Raw genomic sequence first — 11,287 nt, forward strand, 5'->3', positions numbered from 1 at the left:
AAAAATAAAGGACAGCACTTCGATGAAGTCAGAAAGAGCTCAAACTAGAGATAGATTAGCTCTAAAACAAAAGAAGGAAATTAAAAATGAGCAAGCAGAGTTCAGGGTAAAGTTGAAGAGAACAATAAAAAAATATTATAGTGTTAAGTCATAATTAAAGTGTAAAAAATAAATATCATAAAAGACAAAACGGCTAGACCTGAGAATTCACTCAAAATTAAATGTAAAAGGTCAAAGATATAAAAATGATTATAGAGTAGATCCTAGTAAGGCAGAAAATGAAGAGCAAACATGAGAAAAAACCAAGATCCTAAGAAGAACAACAGAACACAAATGAAATTTGAAAAGACATAATAGACTCTGGGTTTTGTAGCTGTTAATTATCATAGCAATGTGTGCTCCAATGGGCTTTTTTAAAAATAATGACATATTTTTATTACCACATAGCAGAAGAGTAGAAAATACTGAGGGGATCAAGGTAAGACACAGAAAACACCAAAATCTCCCACACTAAACCAAAAATTTTCTATAAGTATTTTTTAAAACTGAATCAAAGACATATACATCTCCATGACTCACACACACACACATAAGAAAGTATGCTCACTCCAAGTCTGGCCCAAGTTATGACCAGGAACTGCTAACCAAGCTAAAAGCAGTACACACAAAACTTGAACAATAACTAGGACCTGCTGACATAAAGTTGGAACTAAAGCCACCAGTGTGAAGTAAGAGCTATCGCTTTCACAGCAAAGGTAAAAGCTAAGACATCACCAGGTAAACAAAAGCTGAAGGAATTTATTATCACTCAACATTCCTATAAAAAGGATGAAGGGAATATTTCATGTTGAAACAAAGAGACAGTACACTACCTGAAGGCCATATGAAACATAACATTCTTTAGTTAAGGTAAATACAAAAACATAACATACTCTAGTGAAGGTAAATACAAAAGCAAATATAAAAGGCAGCATTATTATGATTTTGATGCATAACTCCATTCTTGATTCTTTAATAGGATTTAAAGGACCAAAGCCAAAAAAGTAATTATTAATTTATGCTAATGGATTATACAATATGTAAAGATACAATTTGTAACACAAATAACATACACTGGGAAGGGGACTGAAAAGGAATAGCTTTTGTATGTGATTTAAGCTTAGCTGTTATCAAGTTTAAACAGTTTGTTATTAATTTAGATTGCTATATTTAATCTCTATGATAGCCAGAAAGAAAATATTTATAGAATATACAAAAAAGTCAATGAGAAGCAAATCAACATGTGCTAAAGCAACAATCAAATAAACACAAAAGAAAGCAGCTAGGGAGAAAATAAGAGATGTGTTTTTAAAAAGATATAAAACAAATACTAAAATGGCAATAGTAGGTTCTTCCCTAACAGTTATTACTTTAAATATAAATTGATTCAACTCCCCAGGATCTAATTAATGTTGTCTATAAGACACACATTTTAGATCTCAGTTCAGTCACCCAGTCGTGCCCGACTCTTCGCGATCCCATGGACTACAGCAAACCAGGCTTCCCTGTCTATCACCAACTCCCAAGTTTATTCAAACTCATATCCATCATGTCAATGATGCCATCCAGCCATCTCATCCTCTGTCACCCCTTCTCCTTCTGCCTTCAATCTTTCCCAGCATCAGGGTCTTTTCATTTTTTTTGTTGTTACATATATGCATATTTTTATTTTTAGGAGGAATTCCAATTAACACAACAGTGGTTGTTCTTGGAAAAGGGTAAAAATGAGAAAGACGTTCATTTTTCACTCTTTCTATACTGTTAACTTTTCTTTTTTTATTTTTCTTTACTGTTAACTTTTCAAACAGCATATATATTACTGAAAATGGGGGTTTATCAGGGTGATGAGCATATTGGGCCATTATTCCTTCTCAATATTTCTATTAAAAAACACAAAACTGGAGAGTTACCTGACAGTCCAGTGTTTAAGATTCTTTGCTGCCCATGCAGGGGGTGTGGGTTTGATCCCTGGTCAGGGAAGTAAGATCCCATATGCCACACAGCCAAAAAGGAGAAAAACAACAAAAATCACAACCTAACACAAAACTTAAAAGTACCCAGCATTAAGCCCTTAAGAATTTAACAGACAAATGTTAACTCCTTTTTTCCCTCCTCACACAGGTTTCTCAAGTGAATCAGAAATAACAGAATGTTGGGAGAGAGTGGGAATAATGCAGAATGGAGAGCAATAAATTAACCTGCTTTTTGAAACCATATATTTAATATTTTCATTAAACTGTGTCTAAGCAATTTCAAGCAAATGCCAACTGGAAGACCAGGCCCAGAAATTCATAAAAGAAACAATCTTTGAAACAACAAGGAATGCCAAGGTGCTCCTCCATTCCAGCTGCACCATTAGTGGCCATGATCATGCCAGTCAGCCAGTGTTAACCAGATTACCGAGTGTTTACCACATCATCAATTTTCAGAATGCTCCGGACAGTTTCAGTTGCTAGAGTCAGCGCAGTGACTGAAACCAGCAGAGGCTGGACAACCAGTTCCTCCAATACATTGGAAATACCACCCCTTCGGACGTTAATGCCTGTGGTTTTTTCTTCTTGGGCATGCCGGTTTCTTAGTTCTGTTACAGTAGAAATGGAATTTAGGCCAGGGTTTTCAGCTAGTGTAGATGGAATGGCTTCCATAGCATCTGCAAAAGCAGGAATGCAGTAGGATTCCATACCACTCAATGCTCGTGAGTATTCAGCTACCCGTAGGGCCAACTCAATTTCTGGAGCACCACCTCCTGCAATAAGTGCTCTCTTCACTAAACAGCGAATAACGCAGAAAGCGTCATGGATGGAACCCTCTGCTCCTTCAATCACCAATTTGTTAGAACCACGAGCAACAATTGTAATTGTTTTTCCAGGGCTTGCACAGCCTGTAATCTTGATCAGTTTGCCAGAACCATTTAAGCTGACCTCCTCAGCTAATTGGGCAGATCCCAGCATGTCAGCAGAGAACTGGTCAACATGAGCAACTGGTTTGGTTCCAATCGTCTTACAAACGAATTCAATGTCTTCTCTTTCAATATCCTTTACCACCATAATCTTCATTTTGTTCAGGGAATGTAATGCAAGATCACTAAGAGCATCTCTTAGAATAGACTTCTGTATGAGATTATTACATCCTGTTTTTTTAATTTGCTTCACTAAATTTAGAATATAAGCTCTCTCTTCTCTTAGCACTGGATCCATCTGAACATAGTCAGAAACCACTATTTGATTGTCCATATCTGGGGCAGATAAGCAGATAAGCTTATCTGGGAGCAGATAAGCAGAACTGAATAAGCCCAATCTTAGCCTTTTAAACTCTGGTTATGCCAGAATTTGCTACCTTTTGAGTAAGAACCAGACCTTCCACCAACTCACAGTCATCAATTGTCCCACCAAGCTTCTTAACTATTTTAATATCTCTAAGACCTACACTAGTAGCTGTGGCTGGGTCAATCACTTTCATCACTGCATCTACACTCATTGGAGAAAGAAGACTTGAATACTGAGACACAACCTTTGAGTTCAATGAAGTGGCCGCACTATTTAACAAAGTTTCTCTGTCACTCAGTTCCACAGGTCAAGACATGTCAGTCAAGATTTCAATGCCCTTTTCCAAAGCCTTCTGGAATAACTCAGAAATGATGGTGGGATGAATCCCTTTCTGAAGAAGCTTGGTACAGGAATCCAAGAGAGAACCTGCAATAATGACCACTGATGTGGTGCCATCTCCTGCTTCTATATCCTGAGCCTTGGACAGCTCCACCAGCATTCTGGCTGCTGGATGTAACACCTACATTTGTTTCAGCATGGTGGCACCATCATTTGTAATGGTCACATCACCTTTTCCATCTTGAATCATTTTATCCATTCCTTTTGGTCCGAGGCTTGTTCTAATAGCATCAGCTACAGCTTTGGCTGCAGAGATGTTGCTGAAGCGGATCTGGGCCGGCTTATCGCGGGCCTGATAGGCGCTCTTCCCGCGGCTGCCAGCAGCCCCGACAGCCCCGGAGGGCGGCCCACTCCGGGGGGCTACGTTCACAGGCATGGCAACCGTGGATGGGTCTGCGTGAGCCTGGGAAGGACGGATGGACGTGGATTGCGCCTGACCAGGGACCAACCGTAAGCACCCACCACCTTCAAGAAGCTTCCAGAAAGCGGTGCCGAGGAGCCGGGGAAGGGCCAGGGTCTTTTCAAAAGAGTAGGTTCTTCCCAGCAGGTGGCCAAAACAGCAGCTTCAACTTCAACATCAGTCCTTCCAATGAATATTCAGGACTGATTTCCTTTAGGATGGACTGGTTTGATCTCCTTGCAGTCCAAGGAACTCTCAAGAGTCTTCTCCAACACCACAGTTCAAAAGCATCATTCTTCAGTGCTCAGCTTTCTTTATAGTACAACTCTTACATCCACACATGACTACTAGAAAAACCATAGCTTTAACTTGACGGACCCATGTTCGTAAAATAATGTCTCTGTTGTTTAATATGCTGTCTAGGTTGGTCATAGCTTTCCTTCCAAGGAGTAAGTATTTTTTAATTTCATGACTGCAGTCACCGCCTGCAATGATTTTGGAGCTCCAAAAATAAAGTCTGTCACTGTTTCCACTGTTTCCCCATCTATTTGCCATGAAGTGATGGGACCGGATGCCATGATCTTAGTTTTCTGAATGTTGAGTTTTAAGCCAACTTTTCACTCTCCTCTTTTACTTTCATAAGAGGCTCTTTTGTTCCTCTTCCCTTTCTGCCATAAAGGTGGTGTCATCTGCATATCTGAGGTTATTGATATTTCTCCCAGTAATCTTGATTCCAACTTGTGCTTCATCTAGCCTCGCATTTCTCATGATGTACTCTGCATAGAAGTTAAATAAGCAGGGTAACAATATACAGCCTTGATGTGCTCCTTTCTCAATTTGGAACCAGTCTGTTGTTCCATGTCCAGTTCTAACTGTTACTTCTTGACCTGTTTAAATCTAACAACACAGATAAATTGCAAGCAAAAGGATAAAAAAAAGGTTACTCCATGCAAATAGTAACCCACAGAAAAGAAGAGTGGCCATTCGATGATCAGACCAAAAAGTCTTTAAGTCGAAAGTGTTAGAAGGGTCAAAGAAGGACAGTATATAATAATAAAAGTGTCAACTCACCAAGAAAACATAACAATTTTAGACATATAAGTGCCAAGCATCAGAATTCCTAAATATATGAAGTAAACATTACAGAACTAGTCGAACAAATAGACAACTCTACAATAAAAGTAGTGGATTTCAATTTATTCTTGTTGTTTAGTCACTAAATTGTGTCCAACTCTGCAACCCCATGGACTGTAGCCCACCAGGCTCCTCTGTCCACGGGATTTCCCAGGCAAGAATCCTGGAGTCAGTTGCCATTTCCTTCTCCAGGGGATCTTCCAGATCCAGGGATCAAACCCAGGTCTCCTACATTAGCGGGTGGATTCTTTATCACTAAGCCATCATGGAAGCCCATCATTACTGATCATAGAGAAACAAGAAGGATTATAATAAGAGTAATGAGAGAAAGTGCATACACAAATAGGATAGCCTAGGTGAAAACTTCAGGACAAATTCCTAGAAACATTCAACATACTAAGATTATTTCATTAAAAAAAAAAAAAAGGAAATCTAAACAAACATATAAATAGTGAGATAATTGAATCAGAAGTCAAGAAGTTCCCAAGAAACAAAAGTTCAGAACCAGATGACTTCACTGGTGAATTCTGACAGGCATTTAAAGAGTTAATATCACTCCTCCTCAAAGTTTAATAAAAAATTGAAGAGGAAATACTTGCAACCCATTCTATGAGGTCAGCATTACTTTGATACCAAAGCCAGACAAAGAATCTACAAAAAAAGAAAAGTATAAAACATTTCTGATAAAATATTGATGCAAAAATTTTCAACAAAATACTAACAAAAGAAATTCAACAGCACTTTAAAAAGATTATACACCATGCCCAAGTGGAATTTATATCTTGAATGCAAGGATGTTAGACACATGAAAGTCAGTCAATATAATATATCACATTAACAGAATGTAAATGGAATGCTAAGGGAAAAAAATCCATATGATCATCTCAAGTGATGCAGAAAAAGCATTTGAGAAAATTAAACATGTTTTCATGGCAATAACACTCAGCAAAGCAGATATAAAAGGAAACTACCTCAACAAAATAAAATCTATATACAAAAAGCCCACAGCTAACATCACACTCACCGGTGAAAAATCAAAAGCTTTTTTTAAGACCAGAAACAATACAAGGATGCCCATTTTTACCACTTCTATTCAACATAGTGCAAGAAGTCCTAGCAAGAACAATTGGACAAGAAAAGTAAATAAAAGGTATTCAGATGGGAAAGGAAGAAATAAAATTATTTCTATTTGCAAAGGATTTTTATATGTAGAAAATCCTAAAGATTCCACACAAACTGTTAGGACTAATAAATAAATTCAGCGAGGTTTCAGGATACAAAACCAGCACAAAGTCAGTTGCAATTCTGTACACTGAAAGTGAACAACCAAACAGGAAATTAGGAGAAAAACTATACTTAAAGAGTAAAATGTTCAGGAATAAACTTAATGAATGATACTAAAAACTTGTATACTGAAAACGGCAACATGTTGCTGAAAGAAACTAAAGACACCACTAAATGAAAAGCATTCATGGATTGGAAAACTTAGTATGATTAAGGCACTAATATTACTTAAAGTGACATACATATTCAATGTAATCTCTACCACAATCCACGACTTTTTTCGTAGAAATAGAAAAACTGGATCTAACATTTATATGGAATTTCAAGGGACCCTGAATAAACAAAATAGTATTGAAAAAAATGAAAAAAGTATTGAAAAACATGAAAAAAGGGTTCACACTTCATGATTTCAAATTTTACTACACAGCTAGAGTAACTAGAATGGTTTGATAGCATAAAAACATATATTTAGACCAATGGAATAGAACAGAGAGCCCAGAAATAAAACTTTGCATATATGGTCAGCCAATTATTAACAATGATAAGATCATTTAATAGGGAGATGCCAATCTTTTTAACAAATTGTATTGGAAAACAGAATATTCACTTGCAAAAAAATTAAATTGGACTCTTAATTTATACTATATGTGAAAACTAACTTAAGATGGATCATATATGAGCTAAAATGATCAAAGTCTTAGAAGAAAGCATATAGGAAATCATGACACTGGATTTGACAATGGTTTCTTGGACATAACACCAAAAGCACAGGTAACCCCCCAAAAAAGATAAATTGCCCAATGTTGAATTAAATTTTCTATGTGTCAAATGACACAATTAACAATAAAATGGTAACCCTTGGAATTTTTTAAAATTTCAATCATATATCTGATAAGAGGTTACTATCCTGAAAAAATATATATATATATAAAACCCTGCAAGTCAACAAGAACAATAAAAATCATATATCTGATAAGATGTTTCTATTCAGAATATATAAACAATCTGGACAACTCAAAACAACATTAAAAAATGGATGAATCTTAAATGTGTTTTACACTTAAAATTAAAACAATTTTAAAATGGACAAGAAGACTTGAAAAGATATTTCCCCAAGAAAGAAACAAAGGGCCAATAAGCAGATGAAAAGATTACCAATATCACTAACCATTAGAAAAATGCGAATGAAAACCACAATGAGATACCACCTTGTACCCATTAGAATGGCTACTATTAACAAAAACAAAACAACAAAATCAGAAAATAAGTTTTGGCAAAGATACAGAGAAATTGGAATCCTGTGCGTTGTTGGTAGAAATGTTAAACAGTGCAGCCTCCAAGAAAACAGCATTGCAGTACCTCTAAAAGAAATAAAAGTAGAATTACCATATGATCCAGATATTTCTATCTTGGAGCATATACCCAAAAGAATCTAAAGCAGGAACTCGAGTATGTATCTGTCTACCCATGTTCATAACAGCGTTACTCCTGATAGCCAAAAGGTGGAAGCAATCAAAGCGTCTGTTGAAGGATGCATAAATAAAACATAGTGTAGAGACTTCTCTGGTGGTCCAGAGGTTAAGAATCTGCCTTCCAACGTGGAGGCTGATCCCTGGTCAGGGAACTAAGATCCCACATGTCATGGGGCAACTGAGTCTGAAGTCAAAACTAGAGAAAGCCCACATTCCTCAAAAAAGACCCAGCACAGCAAAAAAATAATAATAAATGAATAAAACATGGTATACACATGCAATAGGGGCTTCCCATGTGGCGCAAGTGTTAAAGAACCCCTCCTCCAATGCAAGAGACATAAGAGATGTGGGTTTGATCCCTGGGTCAGGAAGATCCCCTGGAGGAGGGCATAGCAACCCACTCTAGTATTCTTTCCTGAAGAATCCCCTTGAACAGCGAAGCCTGGCTGGCTACAGTCCATAGGGTCACAGAGTTGGACATGACTGAAGTGACTTAGCATGCACTTATACATACAATGGACTACTGTTCAACCTTAAAAAGGAAGGAAATTTGACATATACTACAACATGGATAAAAAAGCTGATAATAAAAGGAGTTGCTAATACTGTCTTCTGAATAAATTGCCAATGTGAGTCAAAAATGGAAAAAGTAAAAAAAAAAGAAACTAAAGGTCATTACACTAAGTAACTTAAAGTGGTCACAAAAGTACAAAAACAATACATGATTCCACTTATATGAGGTAGTGAGATTAACGAAATTCATAGAGAGTGATAGTAGGATGATGCTCACCAGGCACTGAGGGGGAGGGGATAGTGTGGAATGTCTGTTTGATAGATACAGAGTTTCAGTTTTCTAAGATGAAAAGAGTTCTGAAGATGGATGGTGATGATGACTGCACAACAGTCCAAATATACTGAATGCCACCAACACACACTTGAAAATGGTTAAAACGGTAAGTTTTGTGTTACGTACATTTTATCACAATTTTTAAAAACAAAATGAGTTATTAAGCCACGAAAAATCAGAGATGAATCTTAAATACATAGCGCTAAGTAAAAGAAGCCCACTATATACTTTATGATTCCAATGATATTACATTCTGGGACAAAGGAAATCTATGAAATTAAAAAAAAAAAAAAAATCAGTGGTTTCCAGGAGATTGGGTGGAGAGGAGGATGGCTGAATAGGTGAAGAACAGCAGGTATTTTAGGACAAGACTATTCTGTATGATACTGGATAAGCCACAGGAAGCTCTGCCTGCTTCATCACTGTTGCCCAGGGCTTCTCCTGAGAGGGGTTGTAATGGAGTGGCCATCCACTTTTTTATTTAACTTCAGCATATCATGCAGATGCATCCATAAATCATATCTGAGTTTTTTCCTTCTTCTGTTAATTCGTCATAGGTAACTCTTTATATAGGAGTTCCCTGGTGCCTCAGTGGCAAAGAACCCAACGGCCAGTGCAGGAGACACGAGTTCAATCCCTGGGTCAGGAAGATGCCCTAGAGAAGGAAATGATAACCCACTCCAGTATTCTTGCCTGGGAAATCTCACAGACAGAGGAGCCTGGTAGGCTACAGTCCATGGGGACCACAAAAGAGTCAGACATGACTTCATGACTAAAACAAACATCAGCTCTCTATATGGTTAAATCTATGTGTGAAGGAAGAATCCACAACATAATGCAGGTATGATAGAAACCTAAGCTACTTGCCAGGGCTGTTTCTTCATTCCTCTCCTGCTTAGTCCCAGCTTTTAGAGACCATTTCCATTTTGCATGTGAATGCTGCCGTGCATATCCAATTTTAGGCTGCATAGACAAGATAATACTCAGTTCACAGTGGGCAATTGGGGGTGAATAATCACTTTGTTGTAGTAGCAAGTCAAGCTGGTTCTCCGTGAACAAAATCTGTTACTAGAAGAGGTGATGCCCTTCCTGAAGACACCTAGTTACTATTAATGGCATTAACAGTATTGAAGTTGCGGTACAGCGTGGACCACAGGCACTTGGGACTTCTGACTCATGCACCCAAGTGTCAGCTTGAATTATAGTCTCTATTCATGCAGACCCATTTTCTTGCTCTAATATATAAGAACTATCAGTCTTTGTGATACCCAGAAAATAGGCTAGAGTCAAATAACAAATGAGATATGGGGGAGGGATGACATAGGAAGTTGGGTTTAGGAGATGTAAGCTATCAAATGAATAATAATGGATAAGCAAGCAGGTCCAACTGAATAACACAGGGAATTATATTTAATATCCTGTGATAAACCATAATGGAAAAGTATATTAAAAAGAATGGATATAAAGAATTTAATATATGTATAACTGAATTACTTTGCTGTACAGAAGAAATTAGCACAACACTGTATACAAATCAACCATAATTCATTAAAAGATTTTAAAATAATTAATTTAAAAAAAAATCCAAAGAGGCCCAGCAAGTATTATACCTCACTTTTTGTGGTGGCTGATTCAAAGGATATCAAATTATCTCTCATTTTTGAAGCATATTTCAAATTGTCATAGACCATTGGGCCCTTTAGAAATGTCACAATTGTGGCATGGTCCTTCATTTTCACTGAGATGATATCTCAACCTCTTGCACAGATGCCTTACTGAAGCTCCTAGGAAGTGTGATCTCTCCTGCTCATCAGTTTCATTTGACATAATACCACAAATGTAATGAACCAGCTCTGGTTGCACCTTGGTCTGACCTGAAAACTTACTTGTCCCCATCCTCCTCCCATCTACTTCTTTATCACCAAACCTTCCAGTAAATTTGGATAAGTACCACTTCCCTTTATTAAATTCTTTCCTGTTTGAAAGCTCTAGAGTGGTTAATGTCTTCTTACACTGACCTAATTGATATATAAAAAAAACTTTTATATTACTTTCTTATTCTTTGGAGAAAACATTAAAACATTCAGAACTTATTAATAAGTTGGGACTCCTGAAAATTCTTCTCTGACCTAATCTTGCAAGATTATAGAAATGAGTTTATTTCCTCTAAAGAAATGATCATATGCTACTTTCAATTAAACATCAATTCAGTTCAGTTGCTCAGTCGTGTCTGACTGTCTGCAACCCCATGGACTGCAGCATGCCAGGCTTCCCTGTCCATCACAACTCCTAGAGTTTGCTCAAACTCATGTCCGTCAACTCAATAAACATCACTTATGATAATAAAAAGTATCCACTAAAATCTTTCAAAGATCACACTCATATTGGAAGGTAGATTTTTAAATATTGAGTTAGTAAAAAGTTCATTTGGGTTTTTCTATAACAT

General features: G+C 37.1%; 1 pseudogene; it reads right to left on the reverse strand.

The window, feature by feature from the left end:
* Positions 1-2,076: 2,076 nt before the first annotated feature.
* LOC136168978 (T-complex protein 1 subunit delta pseudogene) lies at positions 2,077-4,139 on the reverse strand (annotated as a pseudogene).
* Between the last annotated feature and the right edge of the window lie 7,148 nt (positions 4,140-11,287).

Source organism: Muntiacus reevesi, chromosome 5 (genome assembly GCF_963930625.1).
Source record: "Muntiacus reevesi chromosome 5, mMunRee1.1, whole genome shotgun sequence".
NCBI classification, from domain to species: Eukaryota; Metazoa; Chordata; class Mammalia; order Artiodactyla; family Cervidae; genus Muntiacus; species Muntiacus reevesi.